This window comes from Pyxicephalus adspersus, chromosome 5 (assembly GCF_032062135.1).
Source record: "Pyxicephalus adspersus chromosome 5, UCB_Pads_2.0, whole genome shotgun sequence".
In the NCBI taxonomy this organism is placed as follows: domain Eukaryota; kingdom Metazoa; phylum Chordata; class Amphibia; order Anura; family Pyxicephalidae; genus Pyxicephalus; species Pyxicephalus adspersus.
This window is the reverse complement of record NC_092862.1, coordinates 59394927-59420271: the sequence shown is the minus strand read 5'-3', so window position 1 is coordinate 59420271 and position 25345 is coordinate 59394927. Positions and strand designations below refer to the sequence as shown.

General features: G+C 39.0%; 2 protein-coding genes across 2 annotated transcripts in view; one reads left to right on the top strand and one right to left on the bottom strand.

Moving 5' to 3' along the window:
• The window catches only part of TPMT (thiopurine S-methyltransferase), a 121082-nt gene extending 113144 nt beyond the window's left edge, over positions 1-7938 (bottom strand). The window contains exon 1 of the mRNA XM_072411638.1: positions 7928-7938. The gene's annotated coding sequence lies outside the window, so the exon portion shown is untranslated. The remainder of the gene's footprint in view (positions 1-7927) is intronic.
• A 13604-nt stretch (positions 7939-21542) lies between these two features.
• RNF144B (ring finger protein 144B) overlaps positions 21543-25345 on the top strand; it is a 36526-nt gene continuing 32723 nt past the window's right edge. Inside the window, exon 1 of the mRNA XM_072411628.1 lies at positions 21543-21701. The gene's annotated coding sequence lies outside the window, so the exon portion shown is untranslated. The remainder of the gene's footprint in view (positions 21702-25345) is intronic.

The following is a 25345-nucleotide window of genomic DNA, read 5'->3' as shown; positions in this document are numbered from 1 at the left end:
GATGAGGGAAGCTGCCTGTGTTTGCGTGGGCGGAGTCACGTGCGCGCACTTCAGTCCGGTCACTTCCTCTTCATGAAGAGGACGCACGGAGGAACCACACACGGAGTCACCCACCGCACCACGCGATTCTGGTAAGTAATCGGTGGGTGGCTTATTTGCGGGGGGGGGGCCTTTTTTTCATTTTTACCTAAAAAGGGGGGGCTGTCTTATTTGATGGCCCTGCCTTATCATCGGGGAAACACGGTATCAACATTGGATAAAAACATCAGACAGCAATTTCTAATGCCATGGAATGCTCACAGTGTTCCTTCTCAGTCAGATGTAACATTTTGCCTAGACTTAAGGTCAATTAATGTATTATTTCTAGCAAGGAATACATACTTTTTTTTTTACCAAATGAGAATTTCAACTCCTCAGTTGTAATATTTTTTTGTATCTAAGCCCAGTCTACTTGAGGCTAGAAGTTCTGGTCAGAACATAAAACACCACAGAAATGACTGAAGTACACAGTACAAGAAATGACTCCTGGTAATGCTCTGTGGGAGTCGCATGGACTGTACTGTAACAGATGACAAGATCACCAAGTGAAATCACTCTGACATAACTGTAGCACTTTACATACTGCCAAGAACCACCAGTCTGGTGCTGAACTGCTACTGTCCATGAGTTGGTGTGGACTAATTAAGGCTGAGGCTGCTTGATGCTTATAAAACCCAATAGGTGGGGCATTCAAACAAAGACCCGTTTTGCAAAAAATTACATGTTATGAGAAGTCTTGGAATAGGGGCATGACTGCCTCTATGACTACAATGAACCCTGCCTGGATTATCAACAGACAGGGTGCTAGGGAGCCAAATTTGGGACTCCTAGTGCAGATTTAGGGAAAAAACTTATGTAATTTATGTAGACAATGTAATCCAATGTGTGCCCAAGGTTAGATGATAGAGTTGGGGTGGGGGGTGAGGAAGTGTGTGAACTATTCAACCAGGAGCAAGGGATCAAACCAAATGAACAGTCACGGATCACAATCTGAGATTGCCTTGTCTTCACCAGAGCTCCTGAAAGTGAAGATGTGCCTGACACTCCAAGACTGAGGGTTTTACTGACGACACAATATAAACAGACAGAAACAATGACAAACACAGATAAACTCAAGACAAACAGGTACTTGAGTAGAAGACTGCCAGGAGCAACCACATATACACAGAAGCAACTCTACAGCTAATTCTGGAAAAGATGGTTGCTCAGTAAGGTGATACTCAACACTGTAATAATAAACAAATAACAGAAAGTTGAGGTGAAGGTTGCTAGGAGCAATCATACAAAGTAAGGCACCTTAACAGCCATGTTCAAGGATTTATTTAGACGTACAAATCCCATTAAAAGGGTCTTAATGGATGGTGTATATTAGGTCTTCTATGACTTTATTGTTTTAAAAATATCATGTTAACTTTCCACTATGCAAATATATGATTTTATAGGAGTATATTTACTAAAGGATGATTCAGTGTTGTTTACTGTGACTGATAATTTTTGCCATACCTGAAGTAAAAGCAAGCATTATTCTAGGCATAAACTAAACAGTTCATAAAATGAAAAGCTGGGATAAAGAATAAAACATTTTGTTATTCTTACATTCCACTGTGCTGCTATGAGCACCTGCTATGTGATTTATATGTTCTATAAAGTCAGTTTTATTTGGAGGGGGAAAAAGCTGCTCCCTTTCTGTGTACAGCAAATCCTAGGACAGCTCAATTCTTCCGAGTTGTTTTGTTGCTCAGATTAGTGATAGGGAATACAGACACATTGCAGCATCTTGTTTCATCCATGAGTAAAGATTACCTGGAAGTAACCTGGACCTGAACTTGGTGGTGAGCTTCTGCCCTAATCGGCAATTATGTACAGCATTCTTGTACCTAGTACTGTCACCCTGCACCATGTTATCTCTGCAGGGATGGGCACCGCCATCTTCATTGTCAGCTCTGTGGTCTACTTGGAGATGATGATCTCCCGCTGGTTGATGTAACTGTGCATGTTCCGGAGTTACATTATCCCCACTGGCTTCCTGTGTGTCCAACAATGCCGTACAGAGCCAAGCTCTAATTTACAGAGGCGCATGCCTCATTTCATTTAGAGCAGAACAAAAATCCACTAGGAGCCAGGGATATTTGAGAGTTAGATATTTGACAAAAGAGACATTGCATGTCATTTTTCATGTCAGATAGTATTTGGTAGTGTTTTGTTTAGGTCTGCTTTAACACTAACTTATGGGCCAGTAGCATGACCTGCAGAGCGCAAAGCTTGTTCCCGTACACATTAAAGTTAGCAGACTGACTCCTTTATTAGCAGATTTTTCCTCACCATGCATGAAATTAAGGAAAAGGGAATATTAGGCTGTTAAAAAAAATAGTAGTGTCTGCCCCCTCCCTTTATTTGGTGCCCCTCCCACATTACATATTTGGGAGTGGCGATCCCTGCAGATCTCTCCAGATTGTATGCACTTAATTAAACCCCATTACTTAAGAGTATTACTAAAGACCTTGACCAGTGGAAAAATTTCACTATCTCCTGGTTTGGTCTTAAGAATGTCCTGAAAATGGACTCCCTTCCTAAACTCCTGTATGTTTTCCAAACAGTACCCATCGCTCCTCCTAAGGCCTTCTTTAATGCTCTCTGTTCGCTTTCTATTAGTTTTATCTGGGGTGGCCGCAAACCTGGACTCAAACACATCTCACTATTTAGAAGTAAACAACTAGGGGGTGTGGGACTACCCCATTTGGAATTATCTCACACAGCCGCTATCCTCCTACGAATACTTGAGGAACAGGAACCTCCAAACAGCAAACTTTTGATTCAGGTGGAACAAGTCTTATCCCCATTATGCCTCAAAGCTTTGGCCTGGACCTCCCCATCACATCTAAAACTCCACCCTCACGATTCCCCCCTCACTTCTTCTGCGTTGAAGGTTTGACACTCCCAAGGTACACCATCTGTTTGGTTCATCCTCCCTACCCACTTCCCTGACCTCTTTATTTGACAATCCTTCTTTCCCCCCGGGGTTGATCATAGAGAACATGGGAGGTTACAACATTTCCCAAAATAAATGTAGTAGAGTGCCACGAGCCCTCTTACACCTCCAACAGGTGGGGTCAACCTGAGTGTACATTTTCGCCAACTGAATAGGTGTCCTGTACCATCTGGTAACCACTTTATAATTAATTTCTTGGTATTTTTTACAGACTGAGGCTTTGTGGCCAAAGTGTAACATCATCTCCCTTTGCTGAGCTGTGAATGTACGACCCAATTTCTCCTCCCACTTTGTCACAAAGGGTGGCTTTTCATCAGAGAACATGGAGATAAGGATGTGATAAGCACAAGACAAGGTCCCCCCCAGACCAGATTGAGAAACACATTGTATCTCCAAAGGAGGAAGCAGATGAATAAATTGAGAGGGAGGAGAAAGGGATCTGGTAAAATACTGCAGTTGGATAGTACACCATATGTTTAATTCTGGCATATCACATTCAGTTTGCAATTTAACAAGGTTGAAGTCATTGTCTTCCCAGTCATTGTTTCTTAGGAAATGTTTTGCTCTGTAGATATCTTTAGAATGCCAAATGCAGAATACAGGATCTGTGTTCCCAGTAGGGAAATCAGGGTGACCTAAAATCAGAGATAGCGGGGATGGAAAAGACTGGACTCAGTGAAAGTGGACATATTTGGTAATTGCTGCCAATGTAGGGCCTATCAACAGGTGTTTGGCCAATTTAGCCTTGGCCAGTGCTGGAGCCCAGGCCACTGTCTCCAGTGGAACATCTGAAATTTCATTTTCCAGCATAACCCAAAGCTTTCTCTGTCTATTTGTACACCAGTCCAGTGCCCTGGCTAGGTGCACCGCTCTATGATAAAGTACTGGTTTGGAGAATGCCGTTCCCCATGCACTTTAGGTAGTCTGAGTATCTTTGAGCTTAATCTATGGGTGTCCGGGAACCAGAAAAACTTAATAAATCCGGCCTTTAGGCATTGAGTGTGTGTAGAGGAACTCTCACCAGGAGGGCGAGGAGAAGATATGTAAATGTTTTATGATTCTTGAGATATATGTTTTTGTAATATTTTGCTTATATTGAGTTCTTCTTCACTTTTACCATGATGCACACTGAGGCTTTTAATAATTCCATTTGCAAATATTGCCATTTTTGCATGAACCTTTATTCTATTCAGTGTATACCTGTTCTGTAAAATCCTTTAATAAAAATAATTTGAACCATAACTGTATTTTCATAACACTTGTAAAGATATATATGTTATCTCCTTCTAGTCTAGATGTTTTGTTCTATATCATATTTCTGTTCTACTGTAACACCTCAGATTGTCTCAATAAACGTTTAACAAAAGAAATGGCTTTCAGGACTCCAGGATAAATTCCTGCTAATTGTTACTACATCTACATTAATGGCTCTATTTATAAATGATTCTCCTGTAAACTCGTCTAAACTTTTTACCAATTTCTGCACTTCCCAATTCAGTTCCTAATAAAAAAATGACTTGTTCTGCCACCTAGTGGCCAAGCACGTGGTGGCAGTAAACCTGTGAATGTGGCAAATGTTAACAGATCCATTAAAATTGCTATGTGACAGCCCTTTCTCAGCTTGCTGGTGCTCAGAGGACTGGAAAATCAATGCACAGAGTGATGGTGATATTTATACTACACACAGTCTACACAGAGATTTACTTAACCACTGATGCATTTACTTAACCATGCAGATATTCTAGGGACCTACACTTGTTAAAATTGTTTGCAAGCTATTTGGTAAAAAATACATAAAAATGCTTCATCAATTTTTCTTGCACCCCCAGATACCCTAGGGATGTACCTACAAATCTATCTAAACAGAGATAATATACATGCTATAGTATAGTTTGGGCTGTGCACTGCTAATCCACTAAACTAATAAATACAGGCAGGTAAGAATTCCTTTTTGCAGGAAGGAGAACCAAACCTTTCCTGCCATCTTCTCCCTTCAGTAGCTTCTGGTTAACTAGACATTTCCAACACTTCTTTACACTGTATTACACTCTCATGTCATCTACATCTCTATAGAGTTTAACTTCTTTATTTTTATCTTTTTTTCCTCCCGCTTTTCTTTCTGTTGATGTCTCTATTATGACATGCCCCCTACTACATTCATGACACTGTTACTATGGCCCCAGGAGAATCAAAAAAATTGCAAAATCAAGCAAAATCACCTCCTTTGATCACTTGAGGTTGAAGCTTTTAGAAGTGGACTGGAAGTAAAGAAGAATGCAAGTTAAGTCCCAGGATTCTGTTTGGATCCTCATTCCTCTAGTTATTTATCTGTAACTTGTATATTATACTAGTATAGTAACTTGTATATGGGTCTAAATTCATATCTTCAAGTGCAACATATGCAATTCAAATTAGTGCATATGTTGTATTTAAAAATTTATATTGATTTTTATAAATATCTACTGGATTAAATTGTTTGTATGTCTGATTGGTTTTTACCCTTACATAAATGTATAAAATGGGGTAAATCCAAGATTTAAAATGCCTATATCATGAAAATTGTATTCAATCAATTATGAATGCATTTGGGGATTCATAAAGGAGTAAAACATATTTACATGATCTGTGAATTTTCACTTTGCTTAACCATTTTAGCTTTTGTGTCTTCATGCCCCTTTTAGACTGGAGCAATTTTTTACATTTCCACTCAGGATGCATTATTTTGCCCCCAGGCGCCAAATGTCCTGACAACTTAAGCTCACTGGAATTAATTGATTTAATGATTTTAAACCTAATTCAGCCTGAAAGAAAGATGGTATGTCTGGTTGAACATAGCTAGAAAAGTGGGAAACACTGCAGCAACAGGCCTTATTTTTATCTTGTACATTTTTAGCATTATACATTTGACACATTTACTTATACAGTGGGGTCAGAAACCCCTTCAGTTTTTCAATGTTTGCTATGTTGCAACTTGATACTACAAATGTTTTTTCTCATTTATCTATGCTTAGTACCCCATAATGACAAAGTGAAAACAGAACTTTGTAAATTTATTGAAAATAGAAAATTAAAATATCACATTCACATAAATATTTAGACCCATTATTTGATACTTAGCTGAAGCTTCCTTGGCAGCCATTATGGACTTGAGTCATTTACAGTATGATGTAATAGGCTTTGCACATGTGGATTGGGGGATATTGTGCAATTCCTTACACACTTAGATTGGATGGGTAAAGTCGGTGGCCAATTTCAGCTCTCTTCAGAGATGTTCAATAGAGTTCAAGTCAGGGTTCTGGCTGGGTCATGCTATGGCATTCACAGGGTTGTTCCTTAGCCACTCCTGTGTTGTATTCATTGTGTGTTTTGAGTCATTATCATGTTAAAAGGTAAACCTTTAGCCCAGGATTTCATTGAGGATAAATCTTTACTTCCCCTCAACCCTGACCAGTCTCCCAGTCTCTGCTGCTGAAAACACCCCCACATCCAGTAACCACCATGCTTCACTGTTTGGATGGTATTGGGCAGGTAATGAGCAATATCTGGTTTTCTCCAGAAATATTGTTAAGAATTGAGGCCAAATAATTCAATCTTGGTTTACTCAGACCTTCTACCTTCTACCTTCAGACCTACTCAGATCTTGTTCCCCACAGTTGCTACTTCAGTGTGGAGCAATGTGTGTGCTATTGTGGAGCAAGATAAAATTCCACTATTGCTCCCCAGAACCAAAACCAAATCAGCAAAATCATATCTTGTAACGTGACTACAGAGACATAAGTACTGAACTGACACAATCACTAACACATGCAAAAACACATCTACAAAAAAAATTACTGTACTGACACAGCCGTTAACATGTATCTAAAAAAAACAGTGCAAAAACATCTAGAAATGTCTGAAATATAAAAATGTCCTAGACCAGCACACAGCAGACACAATTAAAATAATATCCAGAAAGATAGAATCAGCACCATAATGACAACATTGGAAACAAGTCTGCAGCAATGTAATCTGTACCATACTGACAGCGCCAAAAACTTGTGCACAAAGTCAGAATTAGTATTACACTGACACTGGCACTAGGCATTTTTGTTTTAATGAATCACAATAAAACCCTTCTATTCACAACATTTACTGAGATTCATCAGGAGTGGCTCTGTGCTGTGACGGGTCAGGAGTCCTCCAGATGTATATTAAGGCTAAGTGTTGTTCTAGAGATGGTGGCCAGGTCCTAGGTGGCCTAGCCAAAAACCTGACCCTTACTCCTCTGGAGAAACTTATATTAAGATGAGAGGATCAGCAAAGCACATTTATTGTTATACTTCCCCTCCTATACCTTCAGTAACAAGTAGTGAAGAAGCATTATTACAATCATAAATACTAGTCATTAACCTGATTTATTAGTTCCAAAAGTGTCTAACTGTATAAACCTTTACCATCCCCCCAGGCCTCAATCATTTTACAGAATAAAAGTTTGATTGACTGCTTGTTGCAGAGTAATCTATGGTTCTATGTATAAATGATTCCTTTCAATTTGTCTGAAATTTGCTGACAAGTGCCCCAATCTCTTCAATTTTCAGTTCCCAATAAAACAATGGCTCAGCCTGCGATCTAATAACAAACAATCAAAAGTGCACAGCTGTCATAATAGGAAATAAATAGAAAATAAACTGATATTATCAACAAATTTAGTGAAATTTGACACAGAAATAATTTATAAAAAGTTTTATTCTTACACCTTTTAAGATTCTAATTTATCAATTAAAATATGAGTGTACGGTGTGTGTACCTGCCATATGTGTTGAATAGAAGAGGCTAGTGGAATACAATAGTATTGGTATTCCACACAAGGCTAAGCACCCTTACTGTATTCCTGCTCAGTTTATTAACAATAACTACCGTATTTTTCGGACCATAAGATGCACTTTTTTCCCCCCAGAAGTGGGGGGAAAAAGTCCCTGCTTCTTATGGTCCAAATGTATCAGAATGTATCCTCCCCAGCTGCTGTCCCGTCCCCCCTGTATAGCCCCCCCCTCTGCCTTTTCTCCTGTCTCCTGTTCAGCGCGGCCGGAGTGACTCCTGTATCTTGCTCCCGGCGTCCTCCCACTCTCAGCATGATTGGCTGACAAAGTCATGCTGGGAGCATTCTCCCAACATAACTTTGTCAGCCAATCATGATGAGAGTGTTCCCTGAATCACTCACAGCACACATAGTAAAATCACATATATGGTACACAACACAAACACAATGTAAACAAATGTTATATTGCAATCCGATTGTCATACATTGTACGACAATCGGATTACAACTGAAAGGAAATACTCACCCATTGTCAGAAATCCTACATTGTGCTATGCATCTCTCCTGAGATACTAGCAGCTGCAGCTTCCAGCATGTGCCTGTGTCTCTGTGTGAGGCAGGGAAATCCCCCCCCTCACAGCACTCGGAGGATGAGTCATCTTCCGGTGATGTGATTGGTGATGTTTGGGGGTGTGTCAGGGAGGGAAATTTAAAGGCATATTACAATGTAATCTGCTTCTAAATGGTTTTTACAGTACAAAAACACCACACAACATGAAATAAAAGTACCGTACATTTTTAATTTTATTTTTAGATTACATTGTTGTCTATTATTTCATTATTGTTTTAAATTATTGTATTGAATCCAATACAAAATGAATGAATGAGTTTCTATTTGAATTTCCCGCACACGCGCCGACGTCATCACGCACGCAGGGAGGAGTCTTCCGGTTTTTTTTCTCCGCCGGACGGCTTCTCGTTTCAGAGATCAACCGGCGCTGGACGAAGACGGACGTGGACGATCAGCGGGACCAGGTAAGATGCCGGCCGGTATCTTGTGTTCAGCCGGCCAGGATCATGTGTTCAGCCGGCCGGGCGGCGGAACGCAAGATGCCGGGCAGCGGAACACAAGATACCGGCCGGCATCTTACCGGTCCGGCTAGCACCCGACGCTGGAGAGGGAGATCGACGGACGACGCTGGACGGAGGACGACGCTGGAATAGGAAGACGACGCTGGAATCCTTACCTCCATGGTCCCGCTGGATGTGCACAACGGGACCATGGAGGTAAGGCTGTGACAAAATTACGGGGTTAACCATCCTAGCCATTTCTTTTTGCCCGACCTTCGTACGGGCATACCGGCTAGGTGGTTAAGATTAAAAAGTGCATGTTATTTTCAGTTCAGCCAAATAAGATTCTATGCAGAGGCTGCAGTCACATCATTTTAGGAGTGTTTGTTTCTCCAAAACCTCTGCTAGACCTAAAAATCAGCAAGCTTTTTAAAATCATTGGAAATTAATTCACAAAGCTTTAACACCATCCTAAGAATCTCTATATTTCAGCCCCTGCATTGTAAGACATAGAGCAGACACGCTGAACTCCTTGGACAGAAACTCATTTCTCAGCTGGCCAATACCATTGGTCAGTTAGCTAGGGGTACTCTCCCTAGCTGCGGATAGCTGGGGATACTCTCCCTAGCTAGCATTGCTATGGATACTCCCCTACATAACTGAGCAATGGTATTGCCCAGCTGAAAAATGTCAGTTAAAACCTTAGGTGTTTTGGCTATTGCTCTGTTGCTAAGCAGAAGCGACTCTGGAAGCATCTCCAAAGTGCTTTGTCCAAGATTTTCTGCTGCTTTCACTTCCATTTTCTGTGTTTTTGGAGAATCTTTTAAGAAGAGCATCTTATACCATTGGGATGCCATCACGGAGAGGCCATTCACGGCCCAACATCCGTCAAATGACATCACAGGAGGAAGGCCAATCCTCTCCAGTTGCCCACAGGACCCGATCAAGATTAACACTTGGAGGCAGAATTTCACAATATCCGCTGCCACAAAGACCCAGAAGAAGAGGACGTCAGAACACCAACACCTCACAATGGGTTCAAAGCCGTTCTCCAGTGGGCCACGAGGATGAATACCATCAAGGACCCCAGATAGACCAGGCACCCCCAGCCCTTGGCCAGCAGACTGAGGATCAGCCACGCTGCACCATCTGCTTGATGGAGTTTGTACAGGGAGAGCAAACTGAACATCTCCCCTGTACACATCAATTCCACCAGGTATGTATCAGCACATGGCTGAGAGAAAGTCGTTCCTGTCCCCTCTGCCGGACACCTGTTTCTGATACCATCGAGTCAGGTATTCCCCAGGACGCTGACATGGAATATGCACGGCAAATTGCTATTTTGGCTGAAGTACTGGAAGCATTCCTCACATCCATGCCCTCTGCATTTCGTTGATTCATGTCATCAGAATTTTTCTTTGCAGGTGAACATTAGAAGCCTCAAATTCATCTGGTACCAATGCCAATCATCTGGTTGGCAAATCAACAGGCATGGAGAGATCTGTTGTCTGGTTCCTTTTCCAGTGATGACCTCATCCCAATCAGGTATGTGTTATATCATTTACTTCAATTGTCAATTATCATTGAATCTAATAAGTAGTATCTTTTATTCTGCAGGACTAGCAAACCATCTGAATAGGAAAGATTTATAGGAGCGACTACCTGCCCTCCCACAGTTGGGCCAAGCTCTTTTCATCAGGGATGACCAGCGCTGGATCCGTCTGTGTGGGATTTGGATGTCGCTGGACCTTTGGAAAGGTATTTGTTAGTTAGTGTGCTTTTGTCTAAGGGAAGAGGGCTACTCAGTTTTTGCCTCTTTACTATTTGGCAAGCCCCATTCCACAGGACCATTTCTGGTTACAGGGTTACACATGTCCCCACTTCTTCTAAACAGTTTACTCACTAATGCACACACATACACACTCACATATACACACTTGTGTATAAATATGCATACATACACACTCACATATACACATTTACACGCACAAACACAGATAAAAGAGCACAAACACACACTTAGTTATTAGACAAGGTCTTATACAAACACACATCCAACATTAGAGGAACGATGACTAGCATCAAGTAGGGTAGCGCAGTGTAGATTAGAGTAGGTCCTGCCCTAAAGAGTCTACCTTGTCGTGGTGGGCAGGCTTATAATCTTTTGGCTGAAAATGTGTCACAGAAAGGGAGACACAATTGGTTTCTCTCCAGTGATTCAATTTTGGCCAGAAGATTAAACCAAAGGACTCTTAATCAGGGATGACACTGTTATATGTTTGTATGTTAAACATCCAATAACAATAAATAAAATAATTTTGTATAATATCTGTGATTTGATTCTTTTTTGCAAAAAAAGTGTTGAATGAGCATCTTCCAAGAGCAGTGATCCTGTTTTTAGGTTGAACAGTGCAAGACATGGGTGATCAATAAGAAGAATCCTCCCTATATTGGTGGTCAGTGGGAATAATGCTTCATGGGTTGGAGGTAAGTAGGAAGAATTCCCTCTTTACAGATAGCTGTGAAGATGATTGTTGTCAGTGATTACTTTTCTATGAGGCAAAATGTTTCAATCATTCATAGAAACCACTGTAGTCTCTAACTTTTATGTGTCCGGAGGTCTTTGAATTCTAAGTGCCCAGGCCAAATTCGGCCTCCTCAACATGTGTCAGTTAACTTGAGTGTTGTGCATACCTAACTAATGAATAAGTACAAATTAGTACTCTAATTATTAGTGTTTAAGGGCTCTATTCATAAAACAGGGAATTAATATTCCCTCAAACATTCTCTTGTGGGAATTTTCTAGGTCCATGTGTTTCAATAGCAGTAAATGATTTCCACCTGGGAACGTTTGAGGAACGTTAGAATCCCTGTTTTATCAATAGAGCCCTAAATGTTAGATCTAATATGCAATAGCTCAGCACTGCTCAAAATATTTCAGTAAGATGCCCCGAATCCTGTTAACCTTCATGATTATCGTTAAGGTATTTTTTGCTGTTTGTAATTCTTTCTTGTGGACCTAAAGGGCATTGTGGATGGGATTATCGGGAGTTTTCCTGCTATCCAGAAGTCTAGGACATAACACAAACCACAAGCCCTAGCACTCCACTCGCATCCTTTCCCAGTTATTGTGCATAAAACAAAAATCTCCAGGTTTAGGAACTAACCATAAAAAATGAAAAAATAGAGGTGCTTTCTTTGATTTGCCATCAGCCTTATCTGCTTACGATTCATCAGCTTCAGGAATTCTCTCTGATATCAATTGACTCAAGTATCTCACTTATTAGCTTACACTTTACAAGTCACTGTCTTCTGCCATCACTGCTATGTTGATGGAGAAGATTTTGACCATTACTGATGCAGTGAAGCACACTTTAAAACAAACTGCTTCAACAGTCTCTGAGTCTCTGAACCCAGTATGCAGAGTAAGAAAATTAGTGAAAGTCAGAATTCTTTATCTGCACACTTGTTCTATGTGACACACAATATTACACAAAATATAACAGACAAGCAGAATTTGTGAATGATAAGGTACAAACATTTGCACATGAATGTGGAATTACATTCATTGAATCTAGGCCTTTGCTACATTCCCATCCCTTGTATAACACAAATGTGTTGGCTAAATAAATCAGATTCACTGTGGACTGTCAATGAACACAGTGACCACATGGTGTCGCTGTTCTGTATCATTCTGGTGTCATGCTTGCCTAGGAGTATTCAGACACAATTATAAAGAGGTAAATCTGAACTTTAGGTAGATCTCTGTGTTAAATACCGGTCACTGATTCACCACCAGTGACAATTTAGCAAAAATATTAAATATTCCCTATTTGTATTTTAAAAGTTTGTATTTCACATCCTTAAAGCTAAAAATGCAGTTAGCTGTTAATAATACCACTCAAGATATATATAAGTAAGTGTAGGATAGAAGTGTAAATAATTAATACAAATGCCTAAACTTAACAAAAGTTATTATCAATGTATATTTTATTAGGAAAATAAATATGTAAACCTATTGTAGTATTGAAATTAGATCTAAATGTAATTACTAACATTTCATGAATGCTTTAAGAGATGAATGTATTTTCAACTAAAAAATAAACTTTTAAACAGCAGCATTGAAATTGAAGTCAACAAGTATTTTATTAAACAAAACTATAAAATTTGTTTATGACTATAATTATTGTTTATTACTAGTAGTGTTGGTCGAATATCTCACTATTCAATTCAACAGCTATTCGATCGAATAGGGGGATATTGTTCGGGTGATCGAATGCTGAATTCAAACACCATTAAAGTCAATGGTCGCAAAATTTGAGTTATTTTTCGGGACTGTGAAGAACTACTAGAGCAATCAGGGGAGCAGAGCTGACAGCTCCGCTCCCCTGATTGCTCTTGCAGCCCTTTACTAGCAATATGTGTTCTTGGATAGAGTTTCTCTGAGAAACTCTATCCAGGAACACATACTACAGGGCGGCAACAGCAATCGGGAGCGGAGCTGTCAGCTCCGTACCCCTGATTGCTCTTGCAGCCCATTACTAGTTGTATGTGATCTTGGATAGAGTTTCTCTATCCAAAAACACATGAGTCCTGTGTTCCTAGATAGAGAAACTATATCCAGGAATAGGGATAGTGGTCTCTAATTGGATGAGGAAAGCTTTTCTCAGCCAATCAGAGAGCACTAGAGGTTTTGAACTTGTCCCCATTTATCTTCTAGTGCCGCGGATTGCACACTGTTCTCAATGAATGCGGGCGCATTCAATGGGAAGATCCCCGGCACTGGAGGGTAAATGGGAAAAAAGTCCCCCCATTCATTCACCTCTAGTGCTCTGTGATTGGGGAAAGGAAAATCCTGATGACGCTTGAGCTGTCATCAGGGTTTACCTTTCCTCTGCCTATCGCAGAGCACTAGAGGTGATGAATGGGTAGACTTGTCCCCATTTAACCTCTAGTGCCTGGGGATCCCACACTGACAAAGGGATTCCCATGGATGTGCAGCCGTAGGAATCTTCTTGTCATTGTGGGATAACCTGTCAAAAAATAAAAGTTAGTTACACAGATCACACACATTCAATAAATTACTTAAAGATTAATTTTTTTGTAACACATTTTTTTTACACACAAATTTGCGCTGTTTAATTCTGTGTTTTTCGAGTGGGGTCTATCCGAATTCAAACAGCCATATTCGGATCGAATTTAAGGACAACCTGAATTCGAACACCAACACTAATTACTAGTATATGTCAGATTACATGCTGAGTATATGTCTACTATTTCTTACCATTAATAATTTTTGAAAGTCCTGCTTACTAAAACATTTTCTTTACAATCACCGGCTGTGCTGTAGTTAGATGTTTTCCTGTGTGTAAAAGTAAAGCATGGCACTTTGGTGGATTCCAGTAAGGGGTAAGGGTCAGACCAAGGAACTGGGTGGCTACCGGTGCAATAGGAAAGAGGGCCCACCAAAACTCATAGCTTTCCTGCACAATGGTGTTTTTTTTCTAAGGTTTACCAGGGGCCCTCCAAAGAACTAGTTTTGGGGCATATGACTGGGGCCTACCAGAGATTTTGCTCAATATTCCTGTGGGCCAATCCAATCCTGGTTGCAGTGCTGTTGTTCTAGAATGGCACCTCAACACACAATATAGTATATACTGAAAGATCACATTGCAACACACCACAAATCATAACCTGTGCATTATTGTACATCATGTAATATAAACATACAGGTCCATGTTCTTGTATCATTGCCGTGTGTTGGCAGGCTTCTACAAATGGAAGGAGTTCATCGATGGTTGATTATATGTGCAATATCATATACATGCAGCAATGAATCACAATGAAACAGTACAGTGTAAAAGGGGATTTGACAAAGATCTTGTGGTACAAACACATATTGCTTCCATATAGATTGTGTATTGGCTATAATATGTTATCAATGAAAATAAAGAATTTTCACTGCATGGACATGCTGATTATCATTGCTATAAATAATTTTTAATTTTTTTCTTAACTATTTGATTGGAGGATAACGAAGCTGTTTTAATATACTGTACTAAGAAATAATAAAGCAAAACATATGTAAAAAAAACATTAGGAAACAAGAACAAAATGTGCAAGTGACTACATATATGTATTTTTCATTATGGTGCATCAGCTTGCATAGAAAATAAATAGTAGGCGATCCTGTGGAAATCCATATATGAAGTATGTCTCTTTCCCCACCAATGAGATGACTGAGGGAGTCTCTTCTGCCTCAGGTGGTCAGGACTCCCTGCAAGTCCAGTGCCAATTTTTGACCTTTATTATTTTGATGTTAAAAGCACAGAAAATGGAGCTAATTGAGGTGAAGATGGTATATATGTAACAAATAAATATATAAGTAATAATAAAGGCTTGCAAAAGTTAAATAAATTCTGCATGCAAAAAAAAAAAAAATGATTGCAACGTCTATAAGATATAAATGTAAATGAATTGGCTATTTGCACAAAAATATCTACAGGATAAAATAAGAACAATGTTATAATTACAGCTTGGTGAATGGACTCCAATGCCTTTTAATACAATTACACTAACCTTAAATAAGTGTGAATACCTAAGCACCTCAGGGCAATGACTCATATCTCTGTGCATTCAAGAGAAGTGACAAAGCATGATACTCATTTTATAGCACAACCTCAGGAAAAAGACAGCGGGGTCCTTCTCCTGACCCTGCTCGGGTGTGCACTGGCCAGAGCCGCGGACCACCAAAATTTTCTCTCAGACCACTGATTGGCGACCGCTGGCTTGGAACACTATAGATATGAATTACTTTATAATGATAACATATTGTAAAAAATCTCTGTAAGTAAGGGACCTCTGCTGTGGAAACTTTACCCATTGGAACTAGCAGCACACATTGTGGGAGACGAATAGTCAAAGGTCATAGATGATCTCTTAGGCTTTTAGGCTACAAAATAGAATTGCAGTCATGTCAGGAAGGCTACTTCTATTTAGGAAAAAATCAAAGCAAAAAATACAGTATGAAGATACTGCCTGGACACAATCAATAAACATTCAGATCTTATTTTTTTTTTTGGATCAGATCTGGCGTTTCCTGCCTAATTGTTGGTCCAAGGTCATGGTAAAGTAATTTGTTTTAGCAGGTGTTTCTAGAGAGTTGAAATTATTTCCTGAAGTTATTTAGGGTTCCTTTGGGTAAAACGAATGAGAAAGTCTGGTTTAGATCCACATTTAATTGTGTATAATATATAATTTGGGATAATGCCTAAACCTTTGATTAGGTGGTCATACTCAAGTCTGGAGTTGGATTTTCCCCATGTCAGTAGTATTTTAGTCCTACTATAACTTTTTATCTAACCTTCCTATATGCTAGGATTGTTAAAATTTCTTACAGATAAGATTTAATTATGTGTTTGCTTTATTGTTATTTACTTTGAAGTTTGATTGCTTTTTCAGAGATTACAATCATCTTTACTTTAGTAGTGTTTCCCCTGACCCATACAAAGGAGGTGCTAGTAAAGCAGCTTTGTTAATATAGTCTTGTAATGAAAAAAGTAATTTACCTACCTATTTAACTTTTTATGGCCTAATAAAACAAAAAATAAGCAATAAGTGATCATTGTGTATATTATGATTATATATATATATTTATCTAATGGAAGGGGCCAGCTAACCATTGGAGTTTTATTTTAAAAACTTTTTTTTACTTTAGGTCTGCTTTATTGTTTTTACTATAGCATGATTTCAAGGAAGGTGAATGTTGGGCCATGCAGAGTTAAAGGATATGTAAACCCAATTACCAAACTTTCCTTTGTGCTTTAATGTGCTTTTATTTCCAAAGTAATTTTCGGAAATCTGCTGCTTTCTGTAAAATAATACCAGATGATCAAGGAAGGTCATCTTTCTGGTACTTCTTGTTATAGGAGAATGATGTTCACTTTTACAACTGTGCCAACTTTATGTAACCATATCTTAAGAATGTATGACTGTATAAACTTTAAGATGTATTTTTTTACTGAATAGGACTCAGTTTGTCTAATAAACAGTTAGGTCCATGTGTGCTACAATTTGTTGGAAGTCCTCTTTAGGGGTAATGTTTTTTCCATAAATATTATTGTTTACATTTTGGCTTTTACTATATAGAACAAAATGTTTACAGTGTTTAGTTTTATTTATTTAGATACTATAAATAGTTGACAAGTACTGGTAACATTACAGAAAAATGCATACTCTTAAGGGGGCCCATTAGTAAAATAGAAAAACTAAGACACACATGGAAACTTGCAGCATCTGGTGCTGGCTTTCCCAGTCAATAGTAAGTAACAGAGAAAGCAGTTACATTTCAAAAGTAAAACCAACTTAATCCGTACCAATCACCCGCATAGAAAAACAAAACATAACCAACTGTTACTAATACCAGTTGCTAAAATATATTATCAAGAGAAATAGTTCATTAGAAGAGTTTGTTTCTCAAAATTAATTATAGGAAGATGTTCTGATGGCCTCTGGCAACATTTGATTTTTTCTCCAAGGACATGGTGCTTCCAACACTGTGCATGGGATATTTCTGGAAAGCACTTTTTTTATTGTTAATTTTTTCTTGTGAAGGTGTGACATGGATGTTGGATGTGACAGACATCTCATGCTCGGTGAAAATTCCAAAGCCCTCATGGCTGGACATTTAAAATGAAGCTAAGTACACACTTTCAACCAAGCATGGGTACAGGTGACAGGTGCTATGGCATGTACAGGGGCATCGACTGCTATTAGTGGTTGGTGATCCAACATGGTGGATCAATAACAGTCTCCTCTACAATGTTTGGAGGCACATGTACATACAATACATTTTTATTAGAGACAATCATAAACATTCTGGCTGCTGAAAATCTACTGTACATACAAAGCTTTATAGCCTGTCTATAACTCAGCACACGTTTTACACGCCAGTGCTATGTGGTGCTATTTATTCTCCATCACACTGTGCTGCTTCACAGGGCATTGCAATGCATTGGGCCACACTGCCAAAAATAGTCCAATTTTTTAACCGCAGGTGAATGGCCTACCCAACACATAACATACAGGTGAATGGACTGCTATACTGCAATACATGGCACCACACATCTTAGCACATGGGAATCCAGACATATTAAGTACACTTTTAAAAATGTAGCACTGGCCTAAAACTTAGGAAATTTACAACATTTCTGCAACTAGCCATCTGGTCTAATTGCCTGACCATTGTGCCGATCTAATGGCATCAATACTTTATGTCTTTGTGTCAATACTTTGTGACCTGGAACAATTTTGCATATAGAGTTCCCATTTTTTTTTTAATAGTAGCATTCTTGTTCCAGATTAGCCCAATTTTCTGATTGGGTGCCCAGGATTTCTTAACTTCCAAGCACATTAGTATGACAAAATGTCCTGATATATGTTCATTTTGTAATATGTTACTTCATTGGCCAAAAAGTTACATAAGAAGTTGGTAGCGATTAGTGCCAGGCTTTCACTCATAAGATCTACTTAAGATCTGCATACCATGGCACAGTACATTGGCACTGTAAAATAAATCCAGACCAGTTAGCCTTTATTCACCCAGCCCATCTTCCCTAACTTGAGCCCTATAACTTTCATTACCTTAAAGCCCAACTCCAGGTTCAGCTCCCCAATCCCCCTTCCCCCAAGGCTTCAGAAATCGTTATGCTTTGTCCTGCACAGTTTTCCTCCTCTTTGAGCTTTTCCAGTCAGGGGCTAGTATGTAAATTTTGCAAATGATGTGACATGATGTAAAAAAAGATTCTGTAGTTATTCTCCATGGTGTCCTGCTTTTACAGTAGTCTCCAGTCTGTTAGGCTGAGGGTTGTGGGGCAATATTTACCATCATTGACCTTGTAATAAAGAAGAGGTACTGGAGATTCACACACACTTGTTTGCCCTGGGTGAAAATCTGACACATGTACAGCGGTCCCATGAGGTTAATCAATCTGCCCTGGTGAACTGATGATGTGGAATGATCCCTGTACTTTTCAATGGAGGAGAGCACAGACAGAACAGCACTTATTTGTTATCCGGTCACTGGAAACAATCACAAAATACATTTTCCAGTGACAAAAATCTGACAGGATTTCACAGTGAATGTGCCAAGTTTTTGCCAAGGCTTTGCCAATATTAGATTATTTAGCTTAGACAAAAAAAAAAGTTAAGATTTTAGTTATTATAAGATTAAAGTTATTAAGATTGTGTATTGTAAAATTAGATCATACCAGTTATAATAAGGAATTTACAGCAAACCAAACCTTTGGTAATCTCCATAATTCACCAGCCGCTAATTCACCCACAGTGTCATGTCCTGGGGTCCTTTATTATCCTAGCAACCAAAACTCCATTGTCTAAAATAATTTCTTTTGCTAGCTGTAATGGTGCATAGCCTGTAATTAGATTTCTCTGCCAGACAACTCCTGGGAAGACACTGCTGAGGAGCTTACACTCCAACAATACTAAAGAGACAGCTAAGATTTACAAGGGGTTGTGTAAGGTTTATTTTTGGTGTCTTCTGTATCCTTTAACAGCCAAAAATTGCTGCAATATACCTTGTCCTATACCATGTGCCATTATGTCGGGGCACTTAGGCTGACTTCAGATTTTTAATGTCATTTCCATAAAAAAACATGTAAATGTATCAATGTAAATGTATTAGGACCCACATCAAGGCATTGTGATATGCAACAACACAAATTGAATTAACAGAAAAACAGTGTGAATCCCGCCTATGAGTTAGGGCCTATTTACACCTTTGTGTTTTTTTTTCTTTGAAGCATTGTGTCATTGAAACTATTGAGTATTCATTGTCCCAAGTTTTTAACATATCATAGAGCAGCAGTTGCCAACCAGTGGTCTATGGACCACTAGTGGTCCGCGAGAACATTTTGGTGGTCCACAGAAAAATTTGGACATTATTTGTAATTTTTATGCTTTATTAATAATAAAACAAAAATATTATTGTAATAAATTCTTTCTTATATTCCAAATGACAATTTTCACCTTTATATTGCACTAAATTCATGAACTATACTAGATATGGAACAACGAGGGAGGCGCAGTGTGACGTCAGTGTAGTCTTAAGTTTCCGAGCCGTATGCTTCAGTGTTGTTTCCACCATTACAACAGTCAGCCCGCTAATAGCGATTCTCATCTAATTTTTTTATTTTATTTGTTTCTCAGATACTCTTCTAGGTAAATATGACCTGAACTGTGTATTTTCTGTAACTGTTATATTTAATGGCATCAGATAGTTTGACTTTGATAACTATCATTTCTTGTTTGATCTTAGATTCGAATGAAATAAACCCATATTGAGTGAGACTAAGCAAACTAATATTTGACATTGCTTTAGTAATACCAAAGATAATTCAACTAATCATAATAGTAACAATAGTTATACTTCACTTATATGAAAAACGCCCAGCACGCCAGCAAATCTGCTATTTTATCAATGTGACAACTCTGTTTTGTGTGTTGTTACATTGTGCAGCAATGTTGTCACTCTGAGCAGTGTTAGATTACCATATAATAATAATTGGCTGTTCAGTAAATGTAGAACACATAATAGCCAAATTTCCATGGCACGGCGCCAATCTTGTTTCTGTTCACAAAGTGTTAAGCTGCGTACACACGGCAAATTTTTCTCGCCCGATAATTGGTATCGGCCAATTATCGGGCGAAAATCTGCCGTGTGTACAGTCGGTCGTCGTCCATCGTCCGACGACCGTCCTGGCGGATCCATGGACGATGGACGACGACCGATCCTAATGAAAGGGAAGGGGAGAGCGCGCAGCAGGGTGCCGCTCCGTCCCTCTCCCCCTCCCCTCTCCATAGAGCATGAACGGTGCTGTATGTACAGCATCGTTCATGCATCGTGCAGTCTTTTCTCGTTGGAAAGGATCGTGAAAGATCCTTTCCAACGAGAAAAATTGCAGGTGTGTACGCAGCTTTAGTTGGAGTTGAGGCCGGATGCTAGGGACAACTCACTGGCAACATGGTGCAAAGAAAGCCTCTACTGCTTCCATTTTGTCACTTTATTACTGCTGGGATGAGCAAAGCAACAGAAAGGAGCGACAGAGGGAAAGCAGGTAAATATTTATTTGTCCCATAAAGTGAGACTGTCACTGCAGAGTTGTCACTAGCAACAGACTATAAGTGCATCAATCATGAAGATGATGCCCCTCTCTCCTTGGCCAATCACAGAGCACCTTATGTTTAGTAAAAGGCCAGTGATTGGCCAAAGATGTTGTCATTATTACAGTGCCAGGAATATAGCAGGGGATGCCAGGATAGACTCGGGATGCCAGATAGACGGTATTGCTGTGCATGGCAGGGGCAGAGAAGGGGGTACGGCAGAAGTATTTTATTTTAATATAAAAATGTGTTGATGCTGGCCTGATTTGTAAAACAAATGTTATATTTCAGGACTATGAATAAAAGCTGTGTGTTATAATATGCACTGTGTGCTGGGGGATCAGTGAATGGCATGAATAAATGTCTATGTATCTATGTACCATAATATTTGCTGTATGGGAGACAGTAGCTGTGTTATTCTGCCCGCTGAGGGTTGATGTAATCACCTGCAGATGGGAAGAAGGAAGTGCGGTGCTCAGGCTTCCTGTACAATTCCATTCTGCATACAAGCTGTGACGTGCAGCTACAGAATGACAACTCCACCGAATAGAGGGAGGAGATTCCACACAGCACAGGAGAGCAGCACACGGGGGATCCATCATTCTATACATACCGTGCAAGGTAAGGAGCCTTCTATCACAACGTGTCACTACACCACCGTATATGTGGCCGCTATCTGCTACATCTCATTGTGTGATGTGTACTGTGTGATGTGTGTATGTAATGTATGTGATGTGTGTGTGTATTGTATGTGATGTGTGTATGTATTGTATGTATGTGTACTGTGTGATGTGTGTATGTGTATGAATTGTGTGATGTTTCCATGTACTGTGTGTGCTGTGTGTATGTACTGTGTGTGTAATGTGTGTGTACTGTGTGATGACATGCTGGATGTAGTGTCACAGTACATTGCAAAGGTATATGTATGATCACCTCATTTAGAAATGTCTCTTTCTCTGTACATAGGTATTAGTAATCACTTTATAATGTCTGACCTATCCATCCATCAGTCTGTCTGTCTCCTTTTTATCTTTGTATCATTCTTATTATAATATCAAACCAATGGCTTGGGGATCTCCTGCGACTCTCAGCTCCCCATGGTGATGTTCCCAGTTGCCCAGTACATACCTGACTGTAATCCAGCCATTCATTCTACTTTCTATACAATGTCCTGAGGATGACTAATGACATTCTGATCTATCTATATCTATCTATCTATCTATCTATCTATCTATCTATCTATCTATCTATCTATCTATCATGGGTGCCACTTGTGTCTCTTGGCTCCCTTTGGCGCAGCAACCTGTGGGCATGTGCTCAGTACATACCTGACTAAACTACACCATAGAATCTCCTTTCCATAACAATGTTGTGAGGCTGACAAAAACATTTTGTTCTACAAAGGAATGTGTCTTGATTGCTACACTTTAAACTGTCATTTCCTCCTACCATCCTTGGAAAAGGAAAAGAGTTCTGTGTCACCATGCCCCTTACCCAGAAAGAATTTAAAGCACATGAACAAATCTGATCATTCTTAGTGTTTTGTGTATACTGTAAGCAAGAAATTAACAGCCTAGAAATATGAGAACTGCTAACTTGTTTAACTTGCCATGCACACACCAGGTGACATGAGAGCCATGGAGCCTGTACCTTTACATACAAGTCAGTAGCTTGCAAGCTTATGTCTTTATAAACATAAAGGACCACACACGCCATTGCTCTGTACTTCTTTTGTTTGATGTGGCCAGGTATGAACAGGTATTTATTTGTATTAAAATTGAGCAAACCTAATAAGAGATTGGTACATTGATGTTATAAATGATTATTATGGGTACATTGAAGTGAAACCCATTGCTGCTGATCCAGCTACTGTTTTCTTTGTGTAGAGTATTTGCATGTGCAGTTTCTTTGAAAGCCCCCAAGATTTTAAGAACAGAAATATCACTTTTCTAGGTCAGACTTGTTTAATGTGTGGTTGTACTGTTTGGAACACCTCAGACATAGGTGTGTGTCCTTTGAGGTACCGGACTGTATTTGTCTAAACATGAAGCCATTATATGGGTGGTAAGTATTTGTTCTGTATTAAACTAACTATCGTAGGAAGGATAATTGGAGGATGTTAGTGCCAGGCCTTTTGAATGACACATACTTTGTTTCCTTGGCTGTTTTGTAATCCATTGTTTTTGTGCCTCATCAATCTGCCGCCCTGAATTATTGTTCTGGTTCAGTCAGTCCCTTGCAGGTGTGTACTGTGCATGTTCCTGATAAATAACCTTTAAATAATGTCAAATTGTATTGTTATAGCTCTTTAGGGAAGTGGCTCTGTGACGTAGTTCCTATTTTGCTTTTGTTTATAGATAAAAAAGGAAAGTACAATCATTTTATATTTTGTTCTTATTTTCAACTCCGTAGATATGGGTTTAATTTATATCATGAACAACCCTTATAATATATTACATAAAGGTGGGAAGATTATGTGTTTTTTGTGCTAATCAGTCTGGTTTAAAAATATTGAGATTCTGAGAAAACCTATGAAAATGAAACGGTATCAAATACTAATTTCACTTTTATTTTAAAATGTATGCCTAATTTCTAAAACTTGAGGACTTTCCATTAACCCTCACATTACCCATATTACTTCTATTTATTTGGGTAACAGAAGTAATACAAGTGATTTTTCATAGGTAAGACTTTCGTAAGTATGGAAGCAGGTATGTGTGATCAGTTTGCCTTCCTTCATAAGTGGTACAGGGTGCAGTGCTGTATTCCCCTAGACTGCTGATGGCCCAAATGATATGCCCCTTAATTTCCTATACCTTTGAATACAGTTCAGCATTTCTTCTCTACATTTTTGGTATCTTTACACAGGGTGCAGTAAATGAGCAGTAAAATAAACAGGGCTGATTTATTAAACTTCTCCAAGACGGGAGAGAATAGACTATCATAGATGATCCAGCAACTCTGGAATGGATCTGGTCCAGGTTTGAAATCATTTGCTGACAAAGCAAAATATTTTTAGGAAATCCGTTTCAACTTTTCTGGACCACCCAGGTCCATTCATGAAAGTTTATCTTCTCTAGTCTTGGAGAGCTTTAATAAATCAGACTCAAAATCCTATACATTTTCAGCATCTCTGAGATAATAAGAACTAGATAATATAATTCTAGTGTACACTCACATGTGTATTACCATCAATGACTAAGCCAATGGTGAAGCAAGAAGACAACAGATCCTAGATGAAGTTAATGACATCAGTAGAATAAACTCACATTGTGTGGCCATTTACTCATATGGGGACTGTTACAGAATTATCTCTAAACAAATAGCAGTATATTACATTTATTGCTGTTGGATTTAGATATGTGTTTTTTGGTATGTGTTATTTTGTGGCTTCATTCACTGACACAATACCTGGTGTCTGGTTCTCTTTATATTGCTTCATTGCAATTGTATTACTGGCACTGGTATAAAAATGCAAACAGGGATATAAAAGAAGTACAGGAAGTTTATGTAACGTGAGTTAAACCTGTTAAAACTTACATTAACCTTTAAGAATATTTGAAGCTTAAACTTTTTTTTCCAATAGACTTGTGTAACATCCCTGTCAAGTTTGCTATGTTATCTGTGTCCAGTTGTGAAGATTATCCTTCATGGCATGACATGGAGACACAAGAATTCACCCCAAAGTAAAGAAAATCCACTTTTAGACAATTTTTTCATTAAAAGAACTCCTCTCTTTTACTTATTTGGTGGTACATTTGCTCAGTATCAAACTATAAGAAATAAAGACTTAACAGGGTCCTTGGATTTAAACTCCAAGAGCAGAACCCACTACATTGCTAGTACCTTTAATACATTTATGAAGGCCACCATTATGGGTTCATGCTGTGCAGATGTTTTGCCCGGTGCCTTGCCATCCCGCAAGTGTCATTGAATACAGCTGTTAATTCCAAAAGGCTGATATTTTTTCATGGAACAATAGAATATATCAATGTATTTGTCCTGGTGACCAAAGTCATTGAGACAGAATGTGCGAGTAAACCAACACTTTCAGTTGTAATCAATGCAATAGGTGACGATAAATCCTTCAATGGGGCACCGGTTTTGTGACCAGTTCTCTGGGATGAAAATTTCCCCTTATGTCTTGTTGAGTTTTTAGCACAGGAAGTGAAGCAGACTCTCCTTAGCATGGTACAAACAGCAAAACATTACCTAATAGTGGATGTACCCTTCCTTTACAAAACCAGAAAAAAAAGTTGGGCGTA